This window comes from Epinephelus fuscoguttatus, linkage group LG16 (assembly GCF_011397635.1).
Source record: "Epinephelus fuscoguttatus linkage group LG16, E.fuscoguttatus.final_Chr_v1".
NCBI classification, from domain to species: domain Eukaryota; kingdom Metazoa; phylum Chordata; class Actinopteri; order Perciformes; family Serranidae; genus Epinephelus; species Epinephelus fuscoguttatus.
Window position 1 is genome coordinate 23,611,393 of NC_064767.1, and position 13,011 is coordinate 23,624,403.

At 39.6% G+C, this 13,011-nt stretch overlaps 1 protein-coding gene across 1 annotated transcript in view; it reads right to left on the reverse strand.

Moving 5' to 3' along the window:
- Positions 1 to 11,243: 11,243 nt before the first annotated feature.
- Positions 11,244 to 13,011, reverse strand: part of khdrbs2 (KH domain containing, RNA binding, signal transduction associated 2) — a 92,201-nt gene continuing 90,433 nt past the window's right edge. The window contains exon 13 of the transcript XR_007451347.1: positions 11,244 to 11,401. The gene's annotated coding sequence lies outside the window, so the exon portion shown is untranslated. The remainder of the gene's footprint in view (positions 11,402 to 13,011) is intronic.

Below are 13,011 nucleotides of genomic sequence, written 5' to 3' on the forward strand. Positions count from 1 at the left end.
TCATTGATGTTTTTCAGCACCTTGCCAAGACTGAGCCAGGTGGAGCGGTAGCCATTCTGCGACATAAATTAACAAATGAATCTTGAATGAATCTCCTCAGACAGAGTGCCCAGAGTGTGCTCTGCCACTCTGAGAGTGTGGTGCTCTGGATAACTGAATGGTACATTCCCACAGCACTCCGAATTTACCAACGATCCAGTTTGTGCCAGAGTGCAATCCGGCACTCAGAATGAGTATTTCTGAATGCACTACTCGTATTATCTTTGCCACTGTCTAAAACAAGCCAACAGAACTTGCTAAATAGCATTAGTTAATGTCTGTGGAGAATTATTTTGCCTTCAGTTAAGCCACGCCCACCATAAAAGTCATGCTGTTTACTAACAGTAAAAGGGTCTATTAGTGAGCTTTAGAGTATCTGAGGCAACTTGCTGTCTACTGGCTGTAGCTTCGTATCTAGCTGACAGATGAGAGCAGTACTGATCTTCTTATCTTACCCTTGGCAATAACGCAAAGAAGTGTGTTTCCCAAAATGTCTATCTCTTTAAGTTAAAATACAGACTATCTGTTAGAAGTCATTGTCAGATTTGTCCCTTGTGTGTGCAGCATACTGTTGATTTTATACATATTAATGGCTGCCTCTCTGATGATGATGATTCATTTAATTAAATGTGGTTTAACATAACATTCAGTCACAAACTAGAATGTGGATGCAGTACTGGCAATGAATGGCTGCTCCGCAGGAAAAAAATGTCTTCTCACTTCCTCTCACAACCAGTTAAGTGGATTCAGTCACACATATTAAAAACAAATCTGCAGCAGAGTGTGACACATCAAAGGGGAAGTGGAAAGCAAACCCCTTGTTAATGGAGGGAATTGTGGAAGCAGGGACTGTGGGATGTTGGGGGGACATAATGGCCCTGACAATCAACCAGCTGAGTGCCCGTCCTTTTTCCCTGCAGGGAGTGTCGGCGGAGACAGAGAGCTGGAGCTTGTTGATGCTTCATGAGCTGACACAGAGTTAGGTCTGTGTCAGCTCTGAACAGACAAGAGATAAGAATTCAAAAGATGGGAGTGTTGGGGAACCAGAGTTAAGAGCAATCCCCTGGATTTCGTCTTTGACGTTGATCGATTGATGAGCCGGAGCTCACAGCGGTTCACCAGATTGCCCCCTTGAGATTAATGATAAAAGAAGTTTTTTTCCGCTCTTATATTCAATGTTGACACCTTCTTAAAAAGGTAGAGCTTGTTAAGTTCTAGCCAGATAAAAGGCTTTAAAGGTGCATTTTGTCTCGCACCATCCATTCTGATTTGAGACCAACATTTAGATGAATAGTGTTCCTGATCTCTTGTTTTGGTTACAGCTCATAAGTTGCTGTTACAAGAACCAGAGCATGTAGCTGCTTCAATTTCATATCATCTCTGTAAAGTATTATCAGGCAAACTCTGCCAAATGCAATAACAAAGGAATGTAATGCTCCATCTTGTGGGCATGACCATGAGACATGGTGACAAAAACAGTATCATAAAATGCAGCGTTAGTGTTTTGTTTTAATGCATCAGGTTCTGAGATTCTCTGCTTTTGTACTTTCAAAAGCACTGGATTTGCCATTGTGAGAACAAACCTTTCATTGGGCCCTTCAAGCTGACACAAATTATTTGCTCCATTAAATCAGACCTGTCATTGAACATTTATTAAAAAACAAATCATTTTAGAAACAATCTGTTTGCGAGGGAGAGCAGGGGAGAAGAGGGAGCTCACCTCTCCCTCTCACCGCTGCATTGGTTAATCTCTTTCTTGTGGTTCATAGCTTCAGCACCCCTCGGGGAGCTGGGGGTTTTCACTACTGACATGCATTTTTCATCTTCACAGGGTCTACAGCAGCACTCACTATAGAGAACTGCAGTTTTCCCAAGACCCGTAATTGTCTTTAGTTTGATGTCTTAGCTGTGGTGGGCTGCACACGTGTGCACATTTGAGCCAGCAACTTCTGAGCGAGCTGCAAAGAGAATTTTTTTTCTTTCTTTCAGAATTACATCAGTGTGACCCCCTGGCATAATGTCAACACCTCACAGGGCTTAGATTGTATACACACTGACTGATGACTCCTTGTTTTTTTGTAATCGTGTTTTATATAGGGTTGCCTCAGAGCAACAGAATCTATTTTGGCTTCAGCCCTTTGTGCAGAAGAAGAAAATGTGTTCAAGACAATCAAATCAGGCAACAAGAACCTGCAAAACTGACATTTTAAAATAATCAAGTAATTACGCTGACATCACAACATATTTCCTTTTCAAAGCCTATTAACATTTTCTTCCCATTCACGCATTATAGTCGAAAAGGTCTTAAATGCAGGACTGAGAAGAGCGTTAATTAGAAAGTGTCAGAGTGGCTCTGTATGCCGTTCTTAAATAGTTGGCTTTCATTTGATCCTGGAAATGATGTGGACTACTTTCACTTGAGACAAAGCGCTAATACAGCTCCACGGGTTGCCACACTGATAAGGTGAGGTCAATGTAAGCTCGTTATCGGCTTCAGCGGCTTACTGCAGCAACTCTTCAGGCACTTTAGCAAAGAAACAAAGCAGCAGTGGAGTAATAATTCAGTTATGTCTGAACTGTGGCTGTGGAGTATTGTTGCTGTTAATGACTCCATCCAAATTACAGTTACTGTGGAGCCCAAAAACTAACAAGATGTAGTGAAGGGTAAAAAGAAAAAAAAAAGCTTTTGGTCAGTTATTGACATTTTTTTTACTTACTTTATTTCTCTGTTTAATCATTTAATTAACAATATTACTTTTTTGGCTCCATAGTAGTCTTGCGTGACCAGCCTCCCTTACTTCGGAATGGGAGTCTGGGGACATTCGTTTTGTAATAGAAATGGGCAGGGATATTCAGACCACGTGACAGCGTTGCCATAGGTACGGCACGTAAACGTCTGTTGTAAATCCTTAATTTCTCCAATCTTGTGGATGTTGCAGCTCTGCAATATAGCTGAATCAAATGAAATCATATCCATTTTAATCTCTTCTTGCGATGCACTGAACACTTCCTTTTCTGTTGTACTACGGACAACAATTCGGGGAACAGCAATTCCGGTGTAGGTGGGTGTAAGGCAAAGCTAATCAGCCATTGGTCAAGGAAGTACGGAAGTACACAGATTTGGATCCAGTCACATCACTGCTGCTGGGAGTCAGCGCTAGTTCTATTACAACTTTCCTATGGGAATGTCCACAAATGACAGAGTCAGCCACGGTGCTGACATCATCGGTGTCTGTGTAAGAGACTAGCTTCATAGTAGGGCTGGGCGATTTGGAGGAAATCAAATATCATAATATTTTTTAACTAAATATCTCTGTTGATATTGCAACAATATTGTAGGGTTGTCTATTGGTGTTTTCACTGAATATTTACACAATGACATGTTTGATAAATAATTATTAGTAATGTGAATATACAGTGGCATGCAAAAGCTTGAGCATCCCTGGTCAAAACTGTATTTTACTGTAAATAGTTATGTAAGTAGAGGATGAACTGATCTCCAAAAGGCATGAAGTTAAAGATTAAACATGCTTCTCTTCATTTCAAGCAAGATTAAGAGTATTTTTGTTTTGTGCAATTTTTTTAGAGTGAAAAAAAAAAAAAGGAAAGGCGCACCATGCATGAGTTTGCGCACCCCAAGACATTTGAGCTCCCAGACAACTGTTACCAGGGTCTCAGACTGTAATTAGCTTGTTACGGCTCTGGCTTGTTCAGTCTTTGTTAGGAAAGGCCAGGTGATGCAAATATCAAAGCTTTATAAACACTCCTGAATCCTTGTCCCAGCAATCAGCAGCAGTGGGCTCCTCTAAACAGCTGCCTAGCCCTCTGAAATAACTGATGTCCCCAATGCAGGAGAAGGCGATAAGAAGATAGCAAAGTGTTTTCAGGTACCTGTTTCCTCAGTTCATAATGTAATTAAGAAATGGCGGTTAAAAGGAACTGGAAGTAAAATTGAGGTCTGGAAGACCAAGAAAACTTTCTGAGAGGGCTGCTCTTAGGTTTGCTAGAAAGGCAAATTAATATCCCTGTTTGACTGCAGAAGACCTACAGGAAGATTTACCAGACTCTAAAGTGGTGGTGCACTGTTCGACTGTGTAGTGACACCTGTGCAAATATGACCTTCATGGATGAGTCATCAGAAGAAAACCTTTCCGGCGTCCTCACCATAAAATTAGGCATCAGAAGTTTGCAAAGGAACATCTTAACAAGCCTGATGCTTTTTGGAAAGTCCTGTGGACTGATCATGCTTTGGGCTTGTCTCGCAGCCAGTGACATGAGGCACATTTCACGGGTAGCACGAAGAATGGATTCAGTTAAATTGTAGCAAATTCTGGAAGCAAACATCATATCATCTGTAAAAAAGCTGAGGATCAAGAGAGGGTGGATTCTACAACTGACAGTGAGCCTAAGCACACCTCAAGATCCACAATGGATTACCTCAAGAGGTGCTAGCTGAAGGTTTGCCATGGTTCTCACAGTCCCCCGTCCTAAACATCAATAAAAATGTGTGGATTGACCTCAGAAGAGCAGTGCATGCAGGATGGCCCAAGAATCTTGCATATCTTGAAGCCTTTTACAGGAAGAATGGGTTGAAATCCTCCAAACAAGAACAGAAAGGCTCTTAGCTGACTACATAAAGTGTTCAGATGCTGTGATACTTGCCAAAGGGGGCACTGCTAAGTACTGACCATGCAGGGTGCCCAAACTTTTGCTTCAGGTCCTTTTCATTTTTGTTATTTTGAAATTGTAAGAGTGACATAAAAAAAGTAATTTTGTTGAAAATACTGGAGAAATGTGTCATCATAAACAATTTACCTTTTGGGAAATTGGGTCATCTTTTACTTACTTAGCTATAAAAAGTAAATGATATTTTGATCAGGGTGCCCAAAATTTGCATCTGTAATGACTATGTAGGTAAAGGCAAATAATTAAACAGCTAAAACAGTCTAGTAAGTTCAGAGACTTCTTTTTAACCCTGAGATATATTCATGTTAATGTCATGTAACGTAACATCTTCCCTAATTTTTTGTCCATGATAGCAGTTATATCAGCCGTCATTACCTCATGAGCTTTGGACAGACTCGGGTCAGCTTCCGAGCTAGCTGTGTTAGCTGCTAGAATAGCATTGTTGTCTTGAGGGGTGGCTGCTGGTGACTCTTTCTTTTTAGAAAGTTGTTCAAGAGGCATTTTGCCCACAGGTTTTCTCCAGAATTGATCCAAGGACATTACCTAGAGTAAATACTCCACTCTGCTTTATATTTATCGCCAGCAAGGATAATAAAAGCAATGTCGCAGGACCTACTCAGATGCTTGCATTACTGGAAGTCAGTCTGGTAAATTCAGAAAATTCCATCACTTTACTCTAATGCAGCCTTTAAAATCAGGAAAGCTCAACACTTTCTATATTTTATTATCCAAAATCTAAGATGATGTCTAGTCTCATATCATGATATCGACATATTATCGATATATTGCCCAGCCTTACTTAACAAGTGACAGCATGACTTATGAATAATATGGTAATGGATGATGTAATGGCTGAACCTGCATATTCAGTCTGTGAAATGTAAAGCGGATATCAGCTTCTTCTTGTCACATGCTCTCACACATTAAATGTGACAGAGTTGACACATTAAGTCTTTTGAAAATAGCTCAAGCAATTTGTCATTATCTGGCTGTCACTGCTCTCATTGCATGCTGCATGTTCGCCTATAGTATGAGTGTGGTGTGCCCATTAGTCGTTGACTGTCAGTTATTGTGAAAAGCCCTCTGTGTCCTTTGCAGAGATTTGTCAGGTCTAACGAGTTTCCCTTGTTCTGCTGTAAAGAGTTCCCTATAGGAAGTTCACACTCTTGTCATATGCCTTTCATTAAACTACAGAGAGACAGTAAGACTCAAACATGACCTTGATTGACAACCGGCGGCTGAATCAATATCCCGCTGTTTTCATGTGGGCTAGAAGGATCACCTTGCCCCCTGAGCAATAGTTGCTGTAGGTCTTTTTGTCATCCAGATCGAATTCAACAACTGTGTATCATTTCCTCGGCTGTGAAAAGAAATACAATCTAGGCAAAACAAAAAGGCTTCATTGGGGATGTCCGTGACTCTGAATCTTGACAGCTACATCACAGTCTCGCCTGTCGGATACATTTATCCAGCGTAGCATCTTGTGCTGTAACTCATGGGGCTATGTGCAGCAGAAAAGAGCTGGAAAACCAAAGAGTGATACCTGAGGTGCCCTCATCTTTTACAACAATCTTAGATGTATTTTGTAAGCTGATTGGACTTTTGGATTTCCATGATTGGTGTGGCTCACTTGGAATAATAACATGAATTTACTCTGCATTGTGAAACCATAAGAAAAAAGATCAATTGGTTGTGTACTCAGGCCATAACATACAACAGTGAATGAGATGGAAAAGCACACAAAATATGAGAGGATGTCACAAATGTTGGCTGTTAAAGGGACAGTTCACCCAAAAAAATCAAAAATACATGTTTTCCTCTTACCTGTAGAGCTATCAGTCTAGATGGTTCTGGTGAGAATTGCCACACACTGGAGATGTTGGCTGTAGAGATGTCTGGCACTCAGTTTGTGGAACTCAAAGCACCAAAAAAATACATTTGAAAAACTCAACAGGAATGTCTCTTTTTAAAAATCATGATACTAAAGATAATCCATTATTGTGAGAACTATTTTACTTTCTACCTGCCAACCGAATCACCGTGCATAAATGAGTGTGCATGTACTCATGGATGAGAGGCTTGTTCTAGTGACAGCATAAGATGTAAAATTTAATGGCGTCCTCCTCAGCTAAGCTGTAATGTTAGCTGGCTCAGTGGCGCTAGGTTAGTAACAGTGGATATAGGCTACACTTCTGTCTGCACAGTGATACAGTTGGCAGGTGTTGTTTTGTAGAGAGGAAATAGTTCCTTCGTGAAACTGCTCACAACAAGGTCTATGGATTATTTTGAGCAATCGGGTCATTATTTATTTTTTATTTAACCTTTATTTAACCTGGAAAACCTCAAGATTAAAAAATTCTTTTTAAACAGTGTCCAGGCCAAGACAGGCAGCAACATAAAGTTACAGTGACAAAACACAGGACAAAAATGCAAAATATAAAATATGCAACTCGAAAACAAGCAGTATGAAACACAAAATGGCATTACTACAAAGAAAAACCAAAGAGTACGCTTACATATATACAGTATATAATAACAGTGAACAATTAAAAAAAAAAAAAAACAAAAAAAACAGGGGCAACTATCACAAATAATTAAAAAAAGACCAGTTAAAATACACCGACATTGGCATATAGATGATTGAATACAAATTTCCCACAACAGTGCTTTGCAATGGGTTAGAGGGACTAATGACTGCAACTTTAAATCCCTCTGCAAAAGATTTCACATAAGATGCTACATACATAAATGCTCATTTGCCAAACTCCGCAGGTACTCTTGGTCAGGGGTTGGCAACCTGCGGTACCAAAGCTGTGTGAAGCTCTGTAGGCCCTCTCCAGTGGCTCCCTGTGGCTTTGACAGAAAATTATATGGAAAGGAGTAACTGTTTTGTTTTGGTTTTTTAACATTTTAAGTTTCATTTATTGTTGTAGGCCTAAAGTGATTCTTCAACTGTAAAAATGTTTTGCCCATACACAAATTTAAAAAAAGTTTTCACATTTTGTCAACCTCTATGGCCTGGTGCTTTTTCCTCTAAAAACATCATTATTGATGGCTACAGTAGTCCTGAGTCTTCCTTGCTAGGCTAGCTGTGGATTCCAAATCCAAAAAGTAGAAAGTCTCTGGGTAAACTAGAGAATTTAATAGTGCGTGGACAGATTTGTTTGCTTTCATCAGCAACGCTGCAAAGTTAAAGTACAGCCTCCTTGTGCTAAAACAAATAATGAATGCCCATTTAGATCTATTAGTAATGTTGATAGGTTAAATATGACTTTAAAGGCTGTTTTTTCTTTTAATATGAGGCTCTAATATGTTTTGCAGCCCCAGACAGATTTTTGTTTTGGCCAAAATGGCTCCTTGATATTAAAGGTTATATTAAAAGCATGTAATGAAGAGCACAGCCACTTTCAATTTTTGGCTTCATGCACACAAATAAATATGCTGGAAGTAGGCAAAGAATAGCTTTATAAAAAAGAGAATGCCAATAAAAAAAGTCCACAAAATTGTTAGGACAGCCACCCAATCTGAGCACACAGGACACAGCGATGAATTATCTCTGTGCAGAATGCAGAAATTTCTGAAAAGCGACATTGCTGTTGAGTTTTTCAAATGCATTTCTTTGGTGTTTTGAGCACCACAAGTCGAGAGCCATCTAGTTCCATTATATTTGAAAGAGGGCAGAAATCTCTATGGCTGATATCTCTAACACTTGACGACTCACACCAAAACTGTCTACATTGATAAACAGCACTACATGTGAGAGGGAATATAAGTACCTTTGATTTGGGGATGAATTGTCCCTTTTAAACTAGAGCTCATTTTCACTCTTGCAATGGTGCATAGTTGTGTTAATGAAGTTTTAACGATTTAAAAACAACATGCAGATAAAATAAAACAGCAGCTGTTGCTCCAAAATAAACTTCTTCAAGTAGACAGCTGGTTATGAGTCATATGCAGTTCCATTGAAGGCTTTTTGAGTACACATGATTTCATATATAATGTTGACAAATGAGGAATAAAACACAGAGAACTACTGAATCTCAAGTTAAATTATGTATACTCAGTGATCACACAAAGGACATTTAGTAGGGCAAAGAGCAGACATGTAACACTAACGTCACAGCAAATCATGTTCAGATTTGGTGTTACACATATACGTCTGATCCTGTTTGATTTAGTGGTAAATATACATAAGCAATGGATTGTCTGCCATTATTATCAAGGACACTGTGGCACATAAACATTTTATCCTGTTTATTTCTGCCTTTTGTGGTCTACAGAAGCTCAGTTGCCAAGGAAATATTATGTTTATTCATAAATAGCTATTTGTAATCTGAATATGGAGATGTATTTAGCAGCTTGTATCTGCATTATGCATGAAAACACTCATTGGGAAAAGATTCAGACTCTGGTGTTTGTTAGAAGACATTATTCAGAGAGAAATGGTTTACTTTTCCTTGAGACGGACTCATGCAAAGTCACACCTTGAGCCCAAACAGTTATGATAATGGATGTCGATTTTGTCTTTTCGGGTGGAAATATTGTATTTCTTGGGGAACATGTTTTTTTTTAGAACAGGCTATGTAATCTTGTTACAAATGTTTCAAGGAAAGCAACATCCTGCAAAACATTTCCCACAATGTTTTGAACCAAACAAAATCTTGTGCGTCAAAGCAGCTCTGTAATTCTGGAGACGTTTTGTGTCCTCGATGACCTCATCAGTAGAAAACATAGTTAGCTCAATTCACTTGCTGCTTTGTTTATCCACATGCACAAAGCAGCACAACATGTCAGAACTCATCATCTCTCCAAAAAAAAGCTCTAATGAGCTGGAGGGGGCTGTTTTTGTGCACAAAAAGGGGAGCTAAGATCAGATATAGTAGTCCTGTCTACAGTAGCACACAACTTCTTTAAAACTGCAGCTCAAGCTATATATCCTCACCTTCTGTCACCTGGCTTAGATCCCAGCCTGCTGTCGCAAGGCGAACAACATGAGAATCATCAAAACACGTCAAGGACTCTGACTCTGCACACCATTTCATCACAAGTGCTACGCCGGTGAAGAGGCCCTTTTCGACTCGGGTGATTATAAGCCCTCATTTTCTATTCTGGCTCATCAAGCAGCTGTCTAAACAGAGCTGAGTTTGCTCAGGTACCCGTCTCTGGCTGGGGGGAAATGCTGTGTGTTAGAGTTATAACCATGCACTGTTTTGCATCATTGAACATTTCTGGGTACTCGCCTAGATCCTGACCCACTTTGGTGTCTTTGTGTTTCCAATACTTAGATCAAGTGATATCGAGGAAGATAAACGCTGCGCCGGCTGACAGGCTGCGTGGAGTGTATGTCATGGAGCAAATGAATTAAACAAATGCCAGAATCAGGGGTGGGATGTTTTTGATGAAATGACTCTGCTATACAATTGAGCAGATTCATGAAATCCCTTTCCACCCAAAAAGATAAGCAATGGATGATCTTCTGCCTCAAATCTGAGTCGTTAGCCCTGCAAGCTGTTCAAGTTGAGCGTGTTGCGAGGAGCTGAGATGTGCCCAGTTTACGAGGCCATCGATTTATTGTTTTGTAAATCGAATATGAACAAACAAATTCAGAAAGACGTGATTTGTGAACATTTATTTGAACAGTGGGATACTTGTATTGCTTCTATCAATCTCAAGTGTTAATCACTGCGTACCATATGTAGAGATGCAGACGGCGCCATCCATTATGACTACCACTCAGAAACTGACACGAGGTGTGAGCTGTGTCTGGCTGCTGAAGTATATTCCGGCGGCACTGACGGGTTGGGCTCGTAAAGTAGCTGTGACAGTTGGCCAGAACGCCAGCAGTGGGCTCGACTTGCTTAATGAACTAACATGTTCATGTTGGCAGCACTAAGTGAACCATTTATTAGTGAGCTGGGAACAGACACAGGGTGCACTCGGGTTGGTAATGACAGCAGCCGCCAGATGACAACACGGCTAGAATAAGGTGCAGTCGTGTTGAGATGTGCTTGTATATTTCCAGAGTCAAGTGCTTTTACTTGAGGCCATAACATCGTACAAGATACAAAATGTTGTGATAAATGTGAACATAAGTGACATTATGCTAAAAACACATTTCAAACATCAGAGGAATTTTTTTTTTCTGCTGCAAGGACAGCATGGACTATTTGTGTGCTCCATTTGCACTGGGAAGTTGAAATTTCCAAGTTCCCACATGGATATTTCAACTGAAACGCCCCCTGAAGTCAGATGTTATGACACAGAAGGTGCATCAACAGTAGTAAAAGCTGCAGTAATACTGTTTATTAGCACCTTTGCCTTAATTGTGTCTCATTTAAACAGTCATACACACAGTACTATCCAAATTCTATCTCTGGACATGTTGCTGCAGTGTTTGTACGCACAAATTACAGCGTAGGCTAATCGTGTTATCAACTGGAATTGCTAACAATAGCTAATATGGCTAGAACTGCTAATGCTAACAACATCTTGGTTTTTCGACCTCTTGTACTGGAACGCAGTCAGCTCAGGTGTGACGACATTATTGAATATTTGCTAACCTGAAGACATTATTACAAGTCAAGAAAATATAACACTTAGATTCTTTAGCACAAGTTTTTACTTTTATTGTCCACCAGGAATGCGACTTGTTGTTGTCTTCGTAGCATTCAAAAACCTGCAACACAAAAAAGAAAAGAGAAACATACACTAGAGCAACATAAATGTAAATATTTTAAAGAATAGGGAGACATTTTGGGGAAATATGCTTATCTTCCTTCTTGTCATGGATTAATTGAGAAGATCGACGCCACTCTCGTGACTGCATGCTAAATATGAATCTAGATACAGGAGATGCTTGCTTTAGCTTAGCATAAAGACTGGAAACAGATAGCTTAGCTCTGTACAAAAGAAAATAAAAACTGCCTACAAGCACCTCTTAATCAAATAAAACAATGTATTATTAGTGGGCTTAAGTCCTACAAAAAAATGCTAAGTTAAGCTCACTGTCTCCAGGCTGTAGCTCCATATTTGAAGGTCAGATCTAAATCTTAGCGAGAAAGCAAATCCAAAATGTTTATTTCAAAATTCTATTTCTGTTCCTTTCAGTCTTTATAATAATCTGTAGACATATTCATGTGACAGGCATGTTGTCATCTGTCTGAATGGATTCTGAGGATGTATGACAAATGACAGTGTGTCCTTGATGCACAGTAGTTTGTATATGCAGCGAGCCTTTGAGCCCCGCGTCTGACATTTTGGCTGGGTGTGCATCAAATGCAGTACAGTAATTCCCCTCGATCCACCGGCTGTCTCTTTATGAATCCCCCAGTTATAATCTGTCAACACTCATCTGACATCCAGGGTGACGTTCTGTATGGAGATGCAGCTCTTAGCCAGAGACAATCAGCTCGTCCTTGAGATGGAGATGGAAGCAGATAGACCTTCCCACTCTCACCTCCACCTTTTCAAATGAGCTTTTATTGTCTTGTTAAGAACAAATAGGTGCAATTATTGGAGAAAATAAGGCACTAAGCATGGGAGTTGGCAGCCATCATTTATTTGTTCACACAGCCGTTGACTGAATTAGCGAGTACAGCGCGTTGAATATCTGAGTTTGCCTCTCCCCCTCTTCCTCTCAGCCACTGTGAACCCACAAGCAGATGGTATCATTACATGACTGCAGAATGTGTTCGTATCAGCTCGAGTTGTGCAACCTCTTTTCTCAATCATGCATATTTATTTTTCTATTTTTCTTGTCTCATTACTAAGTCAGTGACAGCACCAGAAGACAGGGCTGGGCTGAATGTCTTCTATTCTCTCGTTTTTTTAAACATTCAAAGCTTCTATTGAGATTTTCAAATAAAGCTTTGAATGTCTTTTTTTTATGTCATCACCCTTAAAAAACCTCCAACAAAATCCTCAATTTAAATAAAGCAATTTATCACATTGTATGAGTCAGTCTTTTTAATCAAATCAACATTCTTTAATGAATAAATGTTAGTTATGGTGATGTCCTGTTAATACAGGTCTGTGCTTCCCTTTGTGTGCAACAAGTGGGAGAGCAAATGATTTTGAAAGACTAAACACCCAAAAATATGAACTGAAGCAGAATATTTAATTAAATTAAAGCATGTTGTGAATTTTGGAAATGATTATATCTACTTTTGTTCTCAAAAATTTGGCTTTTGGACTTCACAATTGTCTAGAGTTATTGAAAATGTTTAGATCACATTAGAAACAATCCTATGCTGCCACTACTGGAATCAAATAGTCTAATACTAATGA